At 39.5% G+C, this 21,942-nt stretch overlaps 1 long non-coding RNA gene across 1 annotated transcript; it reads right to left on the reverse strand.

Annotated features, from left to right (window-relative positions):
* Positions 1 to 1,541: 1,541 nt before the first annotated feature.
* Positions 1,542 to 20,199, reverse strand: LOC310893548. The gene is made up of 4 exons (XR_014579085.1): positions 19,386 to 20,199; positions 10,361 to 14,618; positions 8,731 to 8,762; positions 1,542 to 5,610 (listed from the first exon to the last, which is right to left on the reverse strand). It is a non-coding gene; the product is annotated as an uncharacterized lncRNA (long non-coding RNA).
* Positions 20,200 to 21,942: the final 1,743 nt, after the last annotated feature.

A 21,942-nucleotide genomic window follows, 5' to 3' on the forward strand; every position in this document is an offset into this window, starting at 1 on the left:
GCTGGTAGGGTTTGTTTTGTTTTAGTTAGGGTTTGGTTTGATAGAATTAGTTGTTAAACTTTATGAGCAGTCTCAGCTTGGAAGCAGATAAAGTTTGATTTTGGTGTAAGAGAATGGATGAACAGAAGGAACTCTTAAGGTCAGCTGGTCACGTCTTAGTTCCCCATAGCTGTGGTGAGGAGCTACATACGAGGCAGAATGAAAGCTCCTGTGCAGGTTTGAAAGTCCTTTGGTCTTTAATGCTGCTTAGCTTTTGGTCACAAAAAATGATCCAGAGGAAGAGAAACTGAATTTATTGTCTGACAGTTAAGAAACTTCTGTTCAAATTAATATTTAGTTAGTTATTCAGACAGCTGAAACAAGAGCTCCTAAACTAATACCGTAAAACCCTTAGGGAGAAGGTTAGGGCAGTAACACGTAAGGAAAGAGAGCTGGTTTAAGGGATGCTTCTGAAGAGAGCGGGCAAACTTCTTAAAATTAAAAGTAAATACTCTTTATTCCCTTTTTTTTTTTCTGCCAAAACTCTTTAAATAAACTTGATCCAAACTCATAAACTATTCCAGTCAAACTTGAAATGATATTCTTCAGCAAACAGAAGTTAACGTATTTTTTCTCTGTATTTTCAAGAATTCAGCATGGCTGAAATTACCCTACATGGGTACATCCCTCTTAAGAGAAGACTTCCTCACCAGCTAACGGTACAGGTGGCAACCATGTTATGCCATTGGCAAGGACTTTAATAGCATTCCTATCAAAGTAAATGGAAGAGTTTATTTTCCCAGCCTCTTTTTCCTGCCTCCCCTGCAAAAGGCTGTTCATGTTACAGAGGTGGCAAAGTGGTTGATCAAGTCCAGAGATTCCCATAAGCAAGGGCAGTAATTTAATCTACCATATATTTCTGTTTTGAACTTCACCCATCAAGTGAACATACCACTTGATCAACCCAGGCAGTGTCTTCTACCAGAGCTGGTAATTGCACTGGTAATAACCTTTGCATCCACTGTTCCCCAGTCCAACACAAGTCTGTAGGCACGGTAGGACAATCTCAAATCATCAAGTCAGCTAGTTGTGTAAGGCTAATGCTGTTGACCTGAGACAGACACTGATCATTTATCTATTCTTAGCTGTTTTTCAGTGGTGCTCAAGTTAATCTATTTTATTTTGCATGTCAAGGACTTGAGACCTTCTTAGCCTGTTGTGGGCAATCAGCTGCCTCTCAGCTGAGGTTGTTCAAACCAATGCAAGCCAGGGCAGACAATGATCCTGCACCCTCTGATGTGCTAGCACCATTTTGTGACTGACTCAAGACTAAGTCAGTTCAGAGTCAGAAACCAGCCCTTTCAAAAAAGTTTGGGGTGATTTTCTCTCTCTGAGCTTTTTCATTCTGCAGGATACACAGATGTTGGTGCCAGCAAAAGAAAAGGAATGGAAATATCTTTCTGGAGGTGCCAAAGAGGCAGGACCATTGACATGCAAAGACTGACTTAAACTGTCACTGGACTGTCATCTATGGGGACAGTAATTTCAAGTTGTAGGCAGTAGTCTCTTAAAAATGAGTAATTCAGTAACTTGTGATTCTGTGACCATAACCTGAGGTTAATGGCTGACATTAACTATGTCACAGCTAATGTCATAACATGGCTAGCATCCAGTGTAAATGACAGCAATTTTAGGCAATGGGTGTTAGAGGTGAGTAAACATTTCAAGTCTAGGTCTCGATTAAGTTTCTCGTTTAGTAGCCATGAAAAAACACCCTCTCAGTTTTATTAATGAGACTGAAGTATATGAGTGCTAATGAAAATGGACAGGTAGGTAATGAGGGAGGTACAGTCAGAACACAGGACTAAAGTCAGGTACAATTAAAGTTCAGCTCCCTAGTCAAACACAGACTCCTCTGGGGCCCTGTGTAAATCATTTATGCACAGCCTCTAAGTCTTTAAAGAGAGGAAAATAATATTCATTATCTTCACAAATACACCTTGAGAGTATGAGCAGTTTTGGCAGTGTTTTTTTGATTTGTTTTTCGTTGTTGTTGCTGTTTTTTTTCCCCCTTAAGTCTCAGAAGTACTCAGTAGGTTATCAATACCATGATTACAGCACTGGGCAGAACTGGAGCTAGGCAGATGCTGTGTATGTTTCCTCACAGAGCTCCACTAATGTGTTTCAGACCTCCTTACACCTTATCAGCTATGCTGTTCCACTCAAAGGTTAAGACAAGCTGCCAGGAAAATACCTGGTACCTATAGGGGCGATGCCACACCGTGAGACAATCAGTGCCACTCTAATGCCATTCCCAGAGGAGCTGCCTTTAAAAACCATGTCTCTGGGAGAGACTTAAAAGACTCAGCAGACAATGGAAGCACAAATGTCAGGTATCCAGTCAGGGAGTGAACAGAATACTCGTCCTACCCAAGGGTTGTAAAACAGAACCAAACAATGCAGACAAATTGCAGGGGAAGGGGTGGAGGGGGGAGTTAGCGAGAGGGAGAGAAACCACAACATCAAGCCATCTGGATTAAAACCAGATCAGTCATTCTAAATTGGTGCTTGAGTGCCGAGCAAATGAGCTAGAGGAAGAAGAAAATCTGTGTTTATCTAGCTACATAGTAGGGCATTAAGGAAGTGGAGTTTTACATTTCAGGCAGAGGGAAGTCCATGCACATTCTATTAGCTCTGGCTGATATTATGAAGCTGTTACTGAGAAGTCAGGTGTACTTTGGGGTATCCCTGTGCACATGTACTGCTGACCAAGGTCTGCGTTACAGCTTTTCCAGACCAGAGACAGCAGTTAGTAATTAAATCTTAATGGTTATCTGCTGAGATGAAAACACTGGGGACAGTGAGACACTGAAGTTTAAGAGGATCAATTCTCCACAGAGAGTGAGTTGGAGCCAGGTGAAGTTCCCACGGGCAAAACAAAGATATGGAAGATAGACAATAAAAATAAATAAATAAATAAAAACAGAGAGGGAGAGAGAAATTAAGAAGGAGGTGGGTGTATCTGAAAAGAGAAAAGGTGACTTCCTTGAAGGAGCAGCCAAACAGAAGTTAACTCACGAGCTGCAGAAGCAGCTTAGGTTGTCACAGAATGAAAAGAAACTCATGCTGAGAGTATAAACAGAAGTTATTATTTTAGCTAGGCAGGAAGATTTTCTTGCTCTATTTAGCAGAGAATAATTTGTTTACAGCACCACATGCACCTGAGAAGTGAATTGCAGCCCAGCATGCTCATGCTGGCTAAAATTTGGGAAAAGGTAATCTAGAGCAAGGACAAATCTCAAGGATTGAAGCTAATCCTAGGACTATACAGATTTTGTTCAGACTTCAAGGCTTAAAGCACACATGTCCTACTGTCTGGCCAATGTCTAGCCAGGGAGCTTAGCCAGATCCATGACACATGGGTTATGTATACATACGTATATGTGCCTTTAAACAACTGAGGTTGCTATTTGCATTGGTATGAAACAGAATTGCCTCCAGACCATGTCGCATTGTGTATCGAATTCTGTGCAGAAAACAGCTGATAATCCAGTTAGAAAACAATCCATTTCCCTTCTTCCACAGCCTTTTCTCCACAAGTAATCTGGCTTTTACTGGAAACTCTGCCTGGTCACCTCTTAAAGGCCAAAGACATGAAACAATTTATTTTTTTTTTTAACTTTACATCTGCAACACTGTTCAACTGGTGTGAAATTGCTGTATACTCAAGTGCTTGCACTCACTGTCTGTGAGAAGTGGTCTGGCACGGTCCACTGCTATTTAAAAGCACTTCACTCAACCATGCCAACATAAGACTGGAAAGGGAGATGGAAGGAAAGTTTTACCTTCTAACAACAGAAGAATCACACAAATTTGATACATTATCCATTAGATCTTTACAATAAAATCTGGTTGGAATTACCAACTGCTTTGAAAGATGCTGGAAAGAACACTGGTACATACCACAGCTAAGTAATGCACCTTTCCTTAAAAATCTGGGTGTCTTGAACTGACTTTCTCAAGGATGTGTATAGAATATTGATTCATCCTATTCCCTCAGCTAATCCTTTAGCAAAATAACCCCAGGTATGGTAAACATTGAAACAAAACAGCAATTTAACTTAACCTAACTAAGGAAAAAAAAAAAAAGAAAGAAAAAAAAGAAAAAAAAGGCAGGATAAAGACTTCAATTAGGTGTCACATTTTTTCAAATCACAAAAGCACCAATGCACTCCTCCCAAATGCAGGCAAAAATGTTTGTAGCACTACATTACCTTTCCTTCCTCCCAAGAGTGATATAACAATATATGGTCAGAGTCTACAAAGTACATGCAAACTTTAGGACTGTAAGGAAGAGCATGAAGCTTAAAGAAAATGCTAGCCACATTACTTTGTTAGGAAAAACACATACCACATAGATGTGCAAGTCATATCCACTGCCATCTGTAAGATGAAAATAAACCATTTTTGCCCCATTAAAGTAAATTACCTCATTTTTAGTCGATGATGACCTACTGACCTGGACCCCAATGGCTGAGATCAAGTTAGGATAGTTGATGCTGCTAGGACCATTTCCTTGTCAGCCTAACAAATGATAATTTGATCAAGCTTCCACCCTCTCTTTCTGAAGTAATTACTCCAGGTCCCAACATTCAGACTTGGCCAACTTCCCTCCTTCCCGTGTTTGGCTGAAGGCACTTAAAGGCCATAAACTATGTAGCAGAGCATCCCTAATTAGAATAAACCCCTCTCTGTCCCAGAGCCTAATGAAACTCCCCTGGATATGAGAGTTATTTGAGGTGGGATCCATGGCCCTGTGAATCAAGATCAACTCCACAGATATTTCCAAGATGTCAACACCCAGTTGTCCTGGTTCCAGTTAGGACAGAGTTAATTTTCCTCATAGTAGCTGGTAGGGTGCTATGTTTTGGATTAGGATGAGAAGAGCGCTGATAACATGCTGATGTTTTAATTGTTGCAGAGCAGTGCTTACACCAGGCCAAGGACTTTTCGGCTTCTCGCTCCGTCCTGCCAGCGAGCAGGCTGGGGGTGCAGCAGGAGCTGGGAGGGGACAGACCCAGGACAGCTGACCCAAACTGGCCAAAGGGGTATTCCATACCATCTGACGTCATGCTAAACAATATATAGGGGTGGCTGGCCGGGGTGGGGGGGCCGGCTGCTCGGGGATAGGCTGGGCATCGGTCAGCGGGTGGTGAGCAATTGCATTGTGCAACACTTGTTTCTTACACATTATTATTATTAATACTATTATCATTATCACTATTATTATTATTGTTATTATTATTTTCCTGTCTTAATAAACTGTCTTTATCTCAACTCACAGGCTTCACTTTCCCGTTTCTCTCCCCCATCCCAGAGAGGGAGGGGGGAGGGTGAGCAAACGGCTGTGTGGTGTTTAGCTGCCAGCCAGGTTAAACCACAACACCAGTGTAACAGAAGGAACTCAAGCAGAACGTCATGAGGAACAAGACCAGAGGATCAGCTGCTTTCTAGTTCTCAGCTGAGCTGGGGACTTCCAGGTACAGCCACAGCAGTGCTTATGGAGGGGTCCTGCCAAATGTGTGCCACCTGTGACAACAGTTGACTGGTGCTGGAGGTCCTGGAGAGGAGCTGAAAGACAAAGCGGTGGCTTTTGGATCCAGGACTTCAGGCCCAAACTAAAATACAGACATGTTGTGCTTGCAGTCTGTGTGGGCACATGCAAATGTTGTGTGTGCATGCAAATTCTACAAAGGGCTGTTATTTCTTGAACTCCCTCAATTCCAGCACCATGTTAACTTTTTTGGGAAAAAGAAAAGCAAGATGGGCCCTCTTCCACAAATATATCCAACAAAAATGCTGACAGTAGTGACACAAAAGTGTCAAATATATGGAACAGGGTGTATATAAGGTTTTTATTCCAAACTTTTGAAGTTATTTTACAGATGACCTTCCATTCATTTGTGGACACCAGTTCAGTGTACAACCTGCAGGCTGAAATAGAAGACACAACTCCCAGTCTAGGACTATCCTGAAATTATAGTTTTTTCTATTAGGTACAACATCCAGTTTTCATAATATCAAATGGCTTCAGAAAGGGAATGCACATTCTGTTGTTGCAAATTCTGCCAAGATTACCTCCCCCTGAAGATCAATTTCATAGCCATTGCCATACTACAAAGTAGATACCTCCTATCTCATTCCCTAATAAAACAACAGAGGCACTATAAATAAAAGCTATCCAAGCTTTTCAACTTGTGACAATTTAATTGCTGGAATATGAATCTCTCTGCTTTTCTATAAGACTGGTGAATTTGGGGATCAAAAGTATTCCTCTTATTTCCCCATGTCCTACACACCTCCTCAGGGGGGAAATAAATAAATAAATACATACATCTGTATTTTATAAAGCACCTGAGCTGTTCTGGACTGTGTCTGACTTCATGCAAGCAGGCAAACACAGCATGGTGCCTACTTCCCAGCAATGTACAACCTAATTAGATAGAGACCCAAAAGTTCTGAAATATAAGGAGAGCTACTTGTCAAATCCCATACCAGGGGAATTTCTATCTAGCTCTTCACAAAGTAACATCACTCCTGCGCACCATGAAAGCAGTGAATTAGGATCTCTATAAAGTATGGGAAGAAGAACTGAAATTGTTTGGAAAGCTCAGCATAGCATGCAAAGATATTTGAGTACATCGAAGCCACAGCGCATTTGAAGGTTTGGGGAGCTTCACCTTAAGTAGGCTGAAATTTGGAAGAAACTGGGCTGTGAAGAGCTCAGAAAAACACAGGTGTTTTTGCAGACTTATTAAATTTCATACCTCACCAATGTGTTTGAAGAACTGTCATGGACAGTTTTGATGCAGACATTTCCCATAATTGTCCGTTAGAAAGTGAAGGGAAGTGATAGATAAATAAAATACTTAGCACTGTGATGAATATTTTTTTCCTTTTGCTTTGTTTTACAAAGTCATAATTTTATTGTTAGAATTAGTAGTATTAGCATTATTTTAATTAGGCACTGACAGAAGTCAAAAGCTGGCTCCCAGCTGTGTCTGCATGCTCACAGGGATACATTATACCTGCTAACCATGGGGGAGTAGCACGTGTGTGTGTTTAGAAATGAACTGCAATCATTTTGCAGCTTGCTTCCTCAGTCTGACATCCCTGCAATGATATCCAAAACATAGGCTGAGTTACCCTGAGCCTGGCAGGACATGTCAGTGAGATGGATGAAAGCTATCTTGCTTTGGATGAAAAGTCCATGACTGATAGCAGGAGGAGAGTTTAATGTGAACTCTTACACTGAATGCTGATGCCAATTTTAACACTGTTTTTTACTATTTTCTTTGTTATAAAACTTTTCATTTTCTTCATCTTGTAGCTCTTTGGGTACACTGTTCCAGTCCTGAGGTTTTTTCTTCTGTGCAGGCATAAACCGTTACTGGCTGACTGCAGTCACAGGCTTAATTCTCACTCTTACAACTTCAGAACGAGCTAACAGCCTGAATACCTGATGTTCATGGGGGTTTAGGTCTAAACTGGTTTTCCAACCCTTCAGGCACAAATATTTCTTCCTCTGAGAATGTCCTTCTAGTTGAATGATTTTGATATCCTCCTCCTAGAATTTAGAATACATTTCTCTTTTTCTTTTCTTTCTTTCTTTCTTTTTTTCTTGAACATATAAGCACTTTTATGTGTGTGTGTCAAATACTACTGCTGTAGAAAGTGTGACATATAGTCTAGTGCAACTTATCAAATATAGGCCGTCTGGCAGTCAATTCCAGCACATAGCGTTCATCTCATGAGCTGTGACTACGGCCCATACAGTTTTGATTTCTAGATCTCATGTCTGACCCTGTACAGCTGCTGTTTACAGAGCTGTCATATTCAGCCAGAGGGTGCTAATGCAAACCTTCTTACCCAGTAAAGATTATCTTGCAAGAGATTAATCAAGGGAAATAAAACAAGGAATAGACTTGACAAAATGCCTAGATACTGCGAAATTCTATGATAAAAAAAGCAGTAAGGGCATATACAGTACACCTACATAGGCAGGCATATATACATAGGCAGGTGGGTTATTTATATACTTACGTATATATAGAAGCATACTTCTGTAATAATTGAAAAAAAGACTGTAATATTCATGGATTGCATTCAGTAAATAGCATCCATATTCAAGTTACAATCTGTCAATTAGAAACTTGTTCCAATACATTTTCCAGTCAAAAATGCATAAATTTCACTTGCATACATTTTTTTTTTTAAGAAAATCTTTAAAAGCTGCTTCCTTTACTGAACCTTTTTTTATGCAAACCACTTTATAATGGAAGGGTATAGTAAGTATCCTAAACTAACAATTATAGATGACGACATTCTCTTTCATTATCCAGGATAATAAGCAACTTTCGTTCCTTGGAAACAAGCAGATTCTACAGCAAGCCTTCAATAAATAAAAAGATGCATAATAGATTCTAAGATCATATAATGTTTCTCTTAATTTCAGGCTTTCGTCTGGATGACAAAGTTATACCGTAGAGTGCAGATTATTTGGAACAGAAAATAAGATATCTTGAAAGTAAAATCTTTAATTGGATTTTAAAAATACTATTACGCTTTCTGAAATGATACTGCCTTGCATGTGCTGCCAGAAGATGTGTTGAAATTCACAGTTCTGGGGGTGTGCACTTGTTCCTTTTTAGTGGACTATAAAAGCGTTTCTGACTTAGAGCTAGCTCTCACCTTGGCGGTTGCAGACGTTCCTCTGGCATGGCCTACAAAGTGAAACACAGTTTCTTTAGAAGACAAATTTGCCAGAACACAGAACAAAGGAAAATGAAAAAGAAATAATTAAAAAAAAAAAAAAGATAGAGAGAGAGAGAGAGAGAGAGAGAGAGAGAGATCCATAAGAAAACTGTTCATAAACATTAGCAGGAGTTAAATAGAAAATCATTCACTGGAAAATGATAGATGAAAACAGCTAGCATCAATTATCTTTTTTAACACTCCTACCCCATTTACAAACTGTCCTTAAATGGTAGTTTAGTTGGAGTCAAACTCACAATCTAAGAACACCAAGATTGTAGTTCATATTCTGTTACTGCTCTTAAGACACTAATTATTTTAAGGGAGTACATGTTATACGGATTCTATCTGGTCTATCTCACAGCTCTGGCTAGTGGCTTCATTCAGTCCACTTTTGATGCAAGCCCAAATTCAGCAAAGGATTTACAGATAATTTAAAACAGATGAACAGTAGGCATCTGAAAGACATTTTTAATTTCATTGGAAAAAAGGATGAGGCTGAAGGACTAGGAATGGATTTACCAGATGTCACAGCAGTGTTTCCCTCCACCCTCAGAGCAACTCCGCATAAATAGTTAAATATTACCAGATACTTTCTGTGTGATTCTAACTGTGCCATCCCCGATCTCTATGCATAAAGGTGCAGCATTGCCCCTTAATACTTTTTTTGGTTTGATCCATTTGCTATTTTCTCCCCTGTGGTAAAACTGCAGAATGTGCTTCCTCCCTCCAGCTTTGCAGCCACTAGTTGGCATACAAAAGTACTGAGATACCAGGTGTGCTTCACAACACATCGTCACCAAAAGGGGGACACATAATCCTGCTCCTTTTCTGCATTTCAGAAGAATATCTATTTAAATGACTCTCCTTTTACATGGATGTACCGGCAGTAGCTGAAGAACTCTGTCCTCTTGCTCCGAATAGTACATATCCACATTGCACAGTTTGGATCTGCATTAAGCCTGCCTGGTGAATTTTAACATAATTTGTAGCCTTAAATAACAGCAGATGAAAAAAGAAGAGGGGTCGTTTAAGAACCAACGGGCAGTAAGCATATGAAATTTGGAAAAAGGTATCAGATCAAACTGGGGAGGAAAATGGATCCAGGAACAGGATCTGCAGAGGGGAAGGTTCTGGTCAAAAAGCAGCAAAGACTGTAAAAGCTATCAGACCACACTGCTGCTAGTTCTCACAGAGATAAAATCAGTACATGTTCATTCCACATTTCTCATGGTTGCACCCTTAAAAATCGGACCTAATGTACCTTTTTTGGAACACACGCTAATTTTTGCAACAGATGTTCCTTTTTTTTTTTTTCAAATAAATACAAGTCTATAGTGTAGTGGAATCTATGGAGAGTTATACAGGCTTCATTATATAACATGTTACCAAAACACAGCAATTGTTTAGGTTTGATTTTTCACTAGGTGGTTTCCTATTATTTGAAGTAAATAGAGTCTAAAGGTCTTCCCTCAAGAAAAGTTGCTCCTTCCTGGTTTTCAGATGATGAAGGATGCTAATAATGGAGTTTTAAAACAAAAGATGAAAAGAAAGAAAAAATACACACCTGTTTTATCCAAACTCGAATGTTCTTTGTCACTTTGCTATAAAAGAAATTGCAGCACTAACAAAATATTTCCCTTACTGGCACGATGAAGAACCTTCTTTTCAAAGGCAGATGTCTGGGATAAGTATTCATTCTGGTGAGCCTCGTGTAAAATGCCCTGATTCTTTAGAGAGGCATTAAACAATTACATAGACCAAATTTCTTCTGAATTTGAAAAATTAGATGATAATTTTGGGTTTGTGGCATAAGAACCACAAAGTAGGACTAAGTTGCATGTAGGCGAGAGAGTGAAACTTGAAACAGGAAATCTGTGAGTTTGAAGCCATGGTATTTACTAGCCGCTTACACAGCATTCTGCTGGTAAACACCACATCCTTAGCACATGCAAAGTATACGGTGGATTTTAAGTCCTAGAGCTCTCACTGACTCTATAGGAAATGGCTGGCTTTATCTTAAACCATTCCAACTCTTTCAGCTGCTGCAAACGCTATGATCTATTCTTTCTGCACCAGACAGGGCGTTGTCTTCACATCTAGGCTAACATCTAAAGGGACTAGGGATCAAACTGCACGACTGAAAGCAGTGCTAATCATTTATGCATACTGTTTGGAAACAATTCTCAGGTTTCAAAAGTGCCTTTCGAATAAATATAGACCAAGGAAATGTAATCATCAAAAACGACTTAGACATCACCCTCTTCAAAAAGAACAAATTATAATCACGACATGTAATAGCTCCTGAGCAACGTTCACATTCCTGTCAGGGGTTTTGAAAAATTGACAAAATGGGATGTGGATATTAAGTGGTGTTTTTTGTTTTTTCCTTATCCCTAAAAGATACACATACATGATAACAGCTTCCTGGCAAGCTGAATTTCACAGTTTTTGTCACTTTTTACAGCCTGTCTTGATTTATAGAAAGTGTTGTCACCAGTATGCCAAGCTACAGTGCAAGAGGAACTGCTGTCTCTGGCCATGCACAATTGACCCAATTCTTCATGTGTGGAGATTAAAAATGAAGCCTCTGGAAAAGCTAATGCCCTCTATCACATCTGGGTTCTGGAAGCTCTGTATCACCACTAGGTTATGAACCCCAGAAGCAAAATCTTCTTCTCTGGGACTAATTTTTCCCTTTGGTATCCCCTAAAACAAGAATAAGGACATTTCTGGAGGCTGTGTTCTTCACCCCTTGCCCTGAGGCTGAAACCCTTGGTTTGCACTGGGCTGTCCCTGGGAACCCTCCAGCAAACAACCTCGGGAAAGAAGGAATTGAAGGAAATTGCCTCCTCCCTCTCCATAGACCTGCCGCACAAGGCTGCCCCTTCGATGAGGGACAGACAGGATACCTTTCCCTCTTGTCATAATTTCATCCTACCAGTGGGCTCAGAAATGGCCAGTTCTCCCTCCGCTACTTCAAACAGCACAGGAGCAAGGCCACCATTGGTGTGGCCTTCCTTCTCCTACAGGCAAATTTTTGCTTCTGTTTTCAGTTTGATCTATTTTCTAACACCAAAGGCAGGCCTGAGAGGCCAGCACCTCATGACGGGAGCCATACTTGGTGTTCACCTCTACCACTGCCAGTGCCTGTGGCTTCTGTGCTTCTGCAATGGATCCCCAGGAGAAAGTGAAGAGATGGAGAAAAATGGGAGTATCTTGTACATTTTCTACACGCTGACCTTTTCTTCAAACTGGCTTTTTGCTTGAATAATGTGGAGTGAATATCACCAGAGTGTTTCTCTCCACTGCAGTGCCCACTCCCCCAGACGCAGAGGCATTCCCCTCCCATCTCAAGTGGAAATCTGCATTCACCACAGTGGAGGTCACAATAACAACAATGGATATATTTCTTAGAAGCTGTTTTCAAAGCACAGGGAATGAATGAAATCCCCATCTGTTGCTTTATATACTGCTGCTTTAATCCTTTGAATCACTTGCAATAAGAAAAGAAACACTGGACATGTGAGAGAGATCCCCCATCTCCATTCTGCCATACTTCTAGGGCCACTAGAAGAAAAGCCACTCAAGCAGAAAAAGGGGACAGTTGCAGAGCAGCCTCTTTGAGGAGTTCTCAGGTCTGGAAAGGACTTAGCGGTCTGAAGTAGCCGGGGTCTGTTGATCTCCAGGGTGTGCTACAAGAAGCATCTTTCTACTCACACTGGTAATGACTGCTGTCTGCAGAAAAAGAGTTTGTGTAAGCTCTGTAGCAAGTGAGGGAAAAGCATGGTTAACTTTTTTAAGTGTTAACAGCAAATTCCCACTGGTTTTACTTTCTTTTTTTTTTTAATATTTTGTATTGAGGGAACACATCTACATCCCAACAAGATAAGTGTATAATCACAGGCCTGGACTTCCCTCTGCCATCCCCCTGTCATGTAAGTTACTCTTTAGTTGCTGTTTGCTGGCATTGTGCAATAGGCTCCAATTTCCTTTGTGCAGGTATATCTGCAGCCTTGCCAACTTCTGCAGCCATAATACCTTCAGCTCAGCTTTAGCCTTTAGGCACTAGCTGCTTTTCTCTCTTTAGCAGGGCTGGGAACAGGTGTCCTTTGTGTTCTCTTTGCTTTAGTACAGAGCCTATGCTTCGGGGAGGGGTGAAGGCAGGGGATGGATGTAAGGGTGATTCAGAACTGAAGTTGTTAAAGGGGAGGCTAGTGTCTCCTCTTGGTCCCAGGTGGGCTTCCTTTTGTTTAGTCTACCAGAAGAGCAGCACATTTCCTGCTTTACATGCACAAACAAAAAAAAAAAAATAAGAAAATGAAACCAAAGATTTTGAGAGCTGTGAGCTCTTAGGAAAAAATAAAACAGGAACAAACCAGCCCCTCTCATCCCCAGCTTCCTTCAGTGACACAAAGCACCATAAACCAAGTTTTACATATAATATGTTGCTGATATACAGTGATATATAATATTGCCCATAAAATTAGTCATGTGTTATTGCATGAAGTTGTGTGTTCCATAAGAGCTGCCTATTTAGCAAGCTTGATCAAGAACATTAAATATGAAAATAAGGAAAAAACATTTAACATTGTTGAAAAGTAATTAAAAATATATTTCACCATATGCTTCTCTGCCATTACTTCATTTCAGCAAAACAAATGCCTGGAGCATTTATTATCCCCCATCATTTTTTAAAGAGGCCTAATGTTCCCACTTGGCACAGGAGACATGCAGATAAAATGAATCAGCCCTGAAATGAATTGTGTGAAATGCATTTGTCTGAATTCAAACAGCTTCCCTGTAGTCAATAAATGTTCACATACTTCCGATCTCTCAGAATGTGTATCTCTGAAAATAACTATTTTTTGTTGGTTATAACACTGTGCATAATCTTTGACAAAGGCTAAAATGCCATTAGCTTTATTAGCGTTCTGCTGTAGTCAGTGTTACGAAGTTCTTGTTACTAATGCAGCCCCCAAACAACACTGGTATGAAGAAAGCAAAACAAAAGAAAGAAAACAAAACAACAAAAAAAGATAAATAAAATACAACACATACATCAAAAAGCTTTCAGAGCACAGTTAAACTCATGAGACTAAGTTCATCCATGGTGCAATTATACTCTTTTCTGTGCCATGATGCCAGGAATAAATCTGACCATGGGCTTTAAAGGATGGATTTAAAGTGATTTTATTTTAATTCATGGTGGACAGAAGAAAGTGTCTTCTTTCATAACTGATGATCCAAAGAACAATAATTCACAGGGCTGCATTCTGAGATATATATATAAAAAATAAAATAAACAAATAAATAAAGATTTTTCAGCTGGTCAGTTAATGCTGGGGGAAAGTGATATTATTTTTTGGAAGAACATTTGTTTAATATAAAGGCAACCTCACAGAAAAACAGTGACATTGTTTGTGTCAAGTGCTAGGAACACCCGTGATTAATGAAAATCATATATAAACACAGCTGGATAAAGATATTCATGTTGTGTAGTTGATACAGTGGTTTATGCATTACTGGCATTTAAAAGTATGCTGTTTCTCTTTGCCTTTACACAGTCTCCTTTTGAACATATGAAACTTGACCCTCCAGCCTGCATAACAAAGCTTTGCCATGCAAGACAGCTCACTGGCACTGACCTGGCACATAGCTGTGAGATGAGTGACCTGAGACAGAAATCAAACGCAGCAGATTCTTCCTGGATGAACGCAGGCGAGGAATGTGTTGGAAGTGATGTGAGAAAGCCTTATGATATTCTGCAACAGCCAGAAATATTCCCCGCTCTTTCTGGGAGCAAAGGAGACAGACAGAGGAGGCTGAGGAGGAAAGATGATATCAGATTAGTACAAAAGATATGGCTTTTCCTGTAACTACATAGAAAGAAGCATGAGGGGAAACGTGGCGGAATCAGGGCAATGGATGTGGAATTTGGCGCTCTGGGTAGACTCAGCAGGAGCAAGCTTTCCCACAGCACCACAAAGCCCACAGCATGCTTTTCCTAACAAATAATATATCCCTCCTTTTCCCTGTTTATATTCTGCCCCATATTATCATTTCAGTTAAAACACCACATTCTGATCCCCTTAAAAAAAAAAAAAGTGCAGCACTGGCTTCAACTGGCATTTACAAATGGAAAATCTGGATTTGAATTTTTGAGCTGTAAACCACAATTCCACTTGGTAGCCTGGAAACCTTGGCAACTCCTAAGTAAATCACTATCATTCACTGCTGACCACCACTAAAGAGCGTGGCTGACAATGACAGACCAAGAAAAACACCTAAATACTGAGATCCAGAGTAAAACCATGAGAGCTAGCAGAACTCTGATTTGCAGCAGACACAATTTGGTTACAGTTGCAAGATATAAAAACTGGCTGTGCAGTTCAACCTTGACAGATGTATTCCTTCACCTCTGGAAGGCTTTTTTTTAGCAGTGCTTTGTCATGCAAGAGGACAGCACTGATGCAGACAGTCAAGGAGGTGAAGCTGGAGAATGTACCAGATTTCTATCTTTACCAACGGGACCAAGGGCATATGCTGATCAATGAGTTCCATCAATAAAATAATGTATTTTGAGCACAAGCATTTTTTGCCCTTTAAGAAAGAAAATAATCCAGGTTTGAATGAGCTTCTTTAATACTGTCAATTCGTGATTTGATCTGCGCTTAAAAGTTTTGCTAGTTACAGAGCTGAAAGGAAGTATGAAAAGAAATCACACTTTAAACAAAAACATGCAGGCACAGTTCCCCAGGGAATGGATTTTACTTTATATTGAAAGAGGAATTGTTTTTTCTAATGTAAACTGCATTTCTACAAAAGAAAGCTGTTGGTACGGGTTAGATAGCTGTACTGACAGATCATTTTAAGTGCAGACCAGCCCTGTGCAACAAATGAAGTATTTAAATACAGAACCTAAGAAGTTTACCTATGTTTGTAAACTGATGAGAGATCCCCATTTAAGAGATGCTGTAGGAGTCTAAACTACTACAAGCTTAATTACTGCTGTAAATGAATATTTTACTTACTAATTCAGTTAGCTTAAAAAAAATCCTCAGTGATTTTATTATTACTTAAACCATCTCTAATCTTCTAAAGATTCAGCACGGTGGATTTGTAGTATCAAGCTAAAAGCAGAGGGAGGAGAAGTGTCAGTAATGCTTGCCATGGCCACTCCCCAGATCAGCTATATATGACCATCAGAGACATCTTTTATATACCAGGCAGGTATATATGTTCCAGGGGCATTTCATCCTCCAGACCCCTGCTATAAATTATACAAAACAGCATCAGAACATCTATTCCACTGCTACGTGCATATTATGTATATTAAAGTGAGATATGTTTTAATTAATGAGTGTTTTTAGCTATTCAGAATGACTGAAGCTCACTTTTTCTTTTTTTTTTTTTCAGCAAGGATGTTTATTGAATAAGTATAAATTAGCTCCATTTTGAGCTCAGAAGTAGTGCTGTCCTGATTCAAAAAAGTGAATTTCTGCCAGAAGGAGAAGGAATAAATAAGTGTCATCTCCTGATGAACATAAAAGCAGAGGAGGAAACACATATGTGATTTGAAAACAGGATTACTCATAGATTCAAAAGTAATAAATCCAATTACCTTGCTTGATTCATCAATAAATGGGAAAGCAGTATTTGTTTTATTATCAAATTAAGTTATTCTTTGAAAGTAATCCACTTGAAATAATTGTTTCCTAGCATCACACAAAGGTAATCAGTAAAAAGGAATATAAACTGTCTTTCTACTGCTTTCTGAAAAAAAGTTTTTCACATTTTTTGAGCACCAGATTATCCCATTATAAACAGCAGCAAAGAAATCCAAGGAATCCAGATAAGTAAGTGCTTCTTTTATAATATCTCTTACTCCAACAACCTAGCAGTGTGGTTTAAAAGCAAGAAGTGTCACACCTGACACAGACTAAAATGGCCTTTCAGAAATCCTGCAAGTCAGGTACTGTTGAACTTTCTGTCCTCAGTGAAGTAATGTTGGTCAAACATTTGATTGTCAGTGTTGAAGTACTCTCAGGTGCACCTTCTGCTCAGGGAATTTAAAAAAACCTACAACAAGTAATCCACTATGGCTTTAATATGTTACTACAATTTTATGACTTGCCTGAGCGGAACTTGCAAATGTAATGTATGTAGCAAAATAGGGAGTAAAATGCTTACAATCTGATCCTTACCTTTTCTAAATCTTCTTTCTGCAAGGCAGCCATACCCAGCACTGTCTTTGAACTCAAAAACAGTAAGGTATCTAGAAAGCTGTCTCATATTCATAGTTTGTTATGTAAAAGAATTAAACACCCCTCTGGTTTCTGAAAGGAGATCATCAATCAGACCAATGCAGACAAGGCTTTTATTTGCCATCAAAGATCTGATTCATCTCATGCAAAGTGAGATCCAGTAGACGGATTAGAGAGATTACCTGGCAGCAAGCAGAAGTTTTTGTGTTTGCTCTGTTCTAGCAAGGCTGAGAAGGTTTTCATCCATCTGCATGGGGAGCCTTGGTTGTCTTCGTTGGGGAAGAGGTGAGCTGCCTTCCATTGCAATGCCAGACATGACAGAATAGAGTTTAAGACAAAGCTGTAACTCACTGATGATAGATTAAATTTTAAAAGACATGTTTTTTAACTTTGTAGGAGTGCCAGCCTGAAGTAGCCTTCTAATAATGAAAAAGTTATTAAAAAAAAAAAAAAAAAAAGATCAATTTTAAGCTGGAATTTGGACAACATTTAAAATGTATTCCATGATGTCAAGGTCCATGAAAAACACCATCATATGGGGACCTGGTACAATGACTTCGAAACTCCTTTTTTACCTTTATCCAGTGTTTATAAAACGTTAGGAGCTGCAGTATAGTATATGCAGATCATAGTTCTCTAATGGGAGCTGTCACTAACCCTTTGGATATTCAGGCTGTTCAGCTTCATACTATCACATATATGCAAGCTAAGATCTAGCTTAATAATGGACAAGCTAAAGAACTGTTTGGAGTTCTGTTATTTCAACACAACAATCTATTTCTGGGTGTCATTAATACTAATGTAGAAGTTGTATGTACTTATCTAGGACCATAATTTTAGCTGATACAGAGCTATCTCAAGGCATACTTTCTTGTCTACAGTTGAAATCAAAATGTCAAACCACAAAATATCTAACAATACTAATGTAACTGCATGTAGAGAAATGATAACTATGTACATAAATACAAACGTATACATCATCTTCAACTTGTGGAATATGGCATTCTGTTGGCTTGAGAGGTGGGCCTGTGTGAACCACGTGATGTTCAACAAGACCAAATGCAAGGTCCTGCATCAGTCCTAAGCACAGATACAGGCTGGGCAGAGAATGGATTAAAAGCAGCCCTGAGGAGAAGAACCTGGGGGGGGGTTGGTTGATGAGAAGCTCAACATGAGCCCACAACGTGCAATTGCAGCCCAGAAGGCCAACCGTATCCGGGGCTGCATCAAAAGAAGCGTGGCCAGCAGGTTGAGGGAGGTGATTGTCCCCCTCTGCTCTGCTCTCATGAGACCCCACCTGGAGTGCTGCGTTCAGCTCTGTGGCCCCCAGCACAAGAATGACATGGACCTATTAGAATAAGGCCAGAGGAGGGCCGCAAAAATGGTAAAATGGCTGGAGCACCTCTCCTATGAAGACAGGCTGAGGGAGTTGGGCTTGTTCAGCCTGAAGAAGAGAAAGCTCTGGGGAGACCTAATAGTGGCCTTCCAGTACCTAAAGGGGACCTACAGAAAAGCTGGGGAGGGACTCTTTGTCAGGGGGTGTAGTGGTAGGACAAGGGGGAATGGTTTTAAAATAAAAAATGGTACAGTTAGGTTAGATATTAGGAAGAAATTCTTTACTATGAGGATAGTGGGGCACTGGCACAGGTTGCACAGAGAAGCTGTGGATGCCCCATCCCTGGAGATGTTCAAGGCGAGGCTGGATGGGGCTTTGGGCAACCTGGTCTGGTGGGAGGTGTCCCTGCCCATGGCAAGGGGGCTGGAATTAAATGAGCTTTAACATCCCTTCCAACACAAAACATTCTATGATTTTTTTTTCTTACAATATGCATGTTAATTTTTAAAATTTCATTATCCAAATATTTTTGCATAATCCAGTGAAAATTTTTGGTTAACTTTGAACAGATTATGAAACTGTGCATTTCTAATATTTACCAAAAAAATCCATATTTTACAATTTTTAAATATTTACATAATATTTATAATTATTATTATAAAAATGCTGAATTGAAAATACTCAGAAAATACTCATATTAACACAGTGACTAGAATTGCCATTATGAACTTTATATAAAATTATTGCTGCACATTCTGCTTCTGAGATAGTTTAATTCAACTGTTTCATTTAATGATACTCATTCTCAAAAGGAATTGCTGTACTTGAAATTTTAGGGAACCTGAATTCAGTGGAGAACAGTTTAGATAATCATAACTTATGATGTATCAGAACAAAAATCTTAGGATAGTCAAGGGGAGAGAAAACCAATAATGATTAAAATAAATGAACAAAGAACAAAACTCATAGATGTAAATTAAGTCAAATACCTTTAGGCTCCTGTGAAGTCTTAAGCACAGCACTACAGGCTAATTTAGGGGAGAAAAATCAGAGAAGAAATTCTGCAGTGATTCTAAATAAAGTATACTGTGATCACAAGGATTAACTCCAGTGCACTACATGAAAAAAAAATATCTATTTTTGTCATCAGGATTCTCTGAATCCATATTTTTCGGTTCCACTCTAACCACATTTGGGATGTTTTTTCTCCTTTTCAGCACACTTATATAAGAATTTTCACTGAGAATTCATTTGAACAGCAGAACAAAAGCACCTCTGGAGTATCTACACAAGACTGTTGGACTAGGATGTGCATTTTCCCTCGTAAAATTCTGAAATCTAAAATCCACCACTATTTTATAATATGAAGTCAACATCTCTTCCTCTTAAGTGGTGCTGTGGACAGAATTCAATGCTGAGGAGACTGGTAATAGCAGACCACAAAACTGGAGAGTGAGGACTCAGCTCCCATAGCATTTGAGGGCTCCAAGTGGCTGCATCTCTGCTAAGGAAGCCAGAAGAACTTTGCAGTTCCTAGTTTTCTTTGAGTGCCTCACCTGCATGTGAACTCCAAAGTAGGGAAGAACCTAGCTGCTCCATCCCTTTCCTAACTGTCTCCAAAAAGGAACATGTGCCTGTGACTGAGGTGGATACCACTGCATGTTTCAGCTGGTGCCCAGAGAGGGAAACCAAGGGACCGGAATCCAAAGGCAGAGCCTCTGTGGCTGGGCAGACTTTGAAACATATAATCAGAACTGCTTTGGGCAGAAAATTCTAACTCTTCCCCAACTGACTTTTATAATCTTGAATCCCCTAAAAAGTTTAATAGCACCTGGATCCCATTCTTTGGACTTCTGCTAAGTCACTCTTACTACACAAGCTCTTACAGCATATACACAACCAAACCCAACAAGGGGTGTCTTCTTAGGAGGTGCTTGGGCTTCTTCAGTTCTAGTGTGTCATTTCACAGAACTGGGCAGAACAGAGCAGCAATTAAGTAAAATATCAGGTTGATGTTTAAAAAGAGAGAAATATGATCAAAGCAGACTCAAAATATGTAAACATATTTGTTGAATAGTAGCTTAAGAAACACTGGGTGATACAGAGAGTAATGAGTCTTAGTCCCAAAGGTTAAATTCTGGGTTCATTCATCAGTTCAGACTTCACTCATCATTTTTGACTTTGTGGGAGAGATGAAAAATCTCTTGCCCTCACTCCATCTGAACACAGCCCCCCACAAGGGTAAAACTCAAGCCCAGAAGACATCAGAAACACTTAGAACCTCAGTGCCTTCAGAAACCAACGTGGAAGCTGTCTTTTACACTCAATCTTTCCTCAGTAACTCACACAGAGCACTTTTATTTTTTTTTCCACCAGTGTGGTGAAAGCAGATAGTCACAGAGATCCCTTTCTGTCTATGACTAACAGCTGTAGGTGTACAAATGTTGGGCTTCATTTGGTAGAGTGCAGTCATTGTATTCTCTATGTTAAAAGGCAGCAAGCTCGGTTTTGATGTACTGTTTTTAAGTGGCATAGCTCCGTTTGCACTTCTTGAAGGTGTGGACTGGTGTCTCTGTCTTGGTTTGTCCTTTTGCTAGCTGAGCTCAGTGAACTTAAGTTCATACTGAGAGAAGAGAGTTTGAAGTTATCAGAGGCAGGTGTCAATGTTATCATCAATAGCACTTTTGACACATGACTTCAACTCAGATTCTAACTGCATTTTTGCCATTACACAATCCTTTAACTTCCTCTGACTTAGCATAATTGTATTACAGGAATTTCAAAGAGCTCTTTGAACCAAGGTACAATTAACATTATTTCAAAGGACATTCCCACCCAGCAGTTACCCCAGGTAAACTTCCTTTCTGAAGGAAGAATCTGCTTGAACGTAAATCAGCTTCTTCACTTCTGGAAGCTGTTTCCGGTCTCCTCTCAAATACACTTTCACACCAAAATCTGTCTTCAAGTATTTGCATGTTATAAGGTACATTTTCAGCTAAAAAACAAATAAACAAAAAATAATTTTAAAGATGCAGTTGTTTAACAGATGAGTCTCTGCCTCTAGATTACTAGATCAAGGACTCAAGTGAGCAAAAGCTATTGATGCTGCATATCCTAGGTGAAAGATATCAGTAGCCTTCCACCTCTAATTTAATTTTTAAGGTGTCCCCAGAAATCCTGACTGCAAACTTGCATTCTGAATGGCACCTGTAGATAGACAAAGAACAGTCTTTGTCTTTGGAGTGAAGACTGAATGATCCTATCTTCTGTCCACTGCTGGTTAAAGAGGAGACTTCAGTCTCCACAGCTGTCATTTTGGCTCTTTTATATAGCACTAAAATACACTTAGAAATATCCTACTGTCTTAATCTCTACACAGTGTCAGTTAGGATATCAACCAGCATTAGCTAATCATGCACATACTCTTCACTTCCCTAAGCCAGGAACTGCTGCATGAATGGGAGAAGATAAGGAGTGTGTTTTTAAAATGTTTTAAATGACAATGTTTAATTTCATCATTATTTTTAGGGAAAAAGCCTTTATAAG

This window comes from Anser anser, assembly GCF_964211835.1.
Source record: "Anser anser genome assembly, chromosome: 2".
NCBI lineage: Eukaryota > Metazoa > Chordata > Aves > Anseriformes > Anatidae > Anser > Anser anser.